We start from the raw sequence: 598 nt of genomic DNA, 5'->3' as shown, positions 1-598 counted from the left end.
TGTACCCATATTACATTAGCTTGTGTCAACAAACAGCAATAACAATAGCAAGTGAAATTTATTGAATATTTAATATGTGCCAAACATTGTACTAAGGTATTTGTTCCTATGTTTCATCCTCTCAGGAATTCTGCAAGATAGGTATTATTTCTTTACATATTTATGAATATAAATTATGTATTTATTATAATTTATAAATTATATATTATGAATGAAGTATCTAAGGTTTAGAGAGATTAAGTAATTTGCCAAATATCAACAACTAATAAGCCTATAGAGTAAGTCCTTTATCCTTTTGCTATATATCTGTACCTGCATACAGTGGCAAAGAAGAAGTTCAAACTCAGGTTCTCCAACACTAACCCCAGATCTCCTTCTACAATGTTCTGTATGTCACATCAATAGGAGATGAGCAGAGTAGACACACACACACAGAGACACAAACACACACACACACATACACAAATGGTAAACTCCATGTGAAGGGGCTTCAGATAATTATTAAATGCATTAGAAAATGTGTTTAATCAATATCAACAGCCAAAAGAGACTTTTGGTATGATTGTGCAAAGACATGTATGTATGTCTTACAAAAAAT

The sequence above is a fragment of the Mandrillus leucophaeus genome, unplaced genomic scaffold, assembly GCF_000951045.1.
Source record: "Mandrillus leucophaeus isolate KB7577 unplaced genomic scaffold, Mleu.le_1.0 Scaffold122, whole genome shotgun sequence".
NCBI classification, from domain to species: Eukaryota; Metazoa; Chordata; class Mammalia; order Primates; family Cercopithecidae; genus Mandrillus; species Mandrillus leucophaeus.
This window is presented reverse-complemented; position numbering follows the sequence as displayed.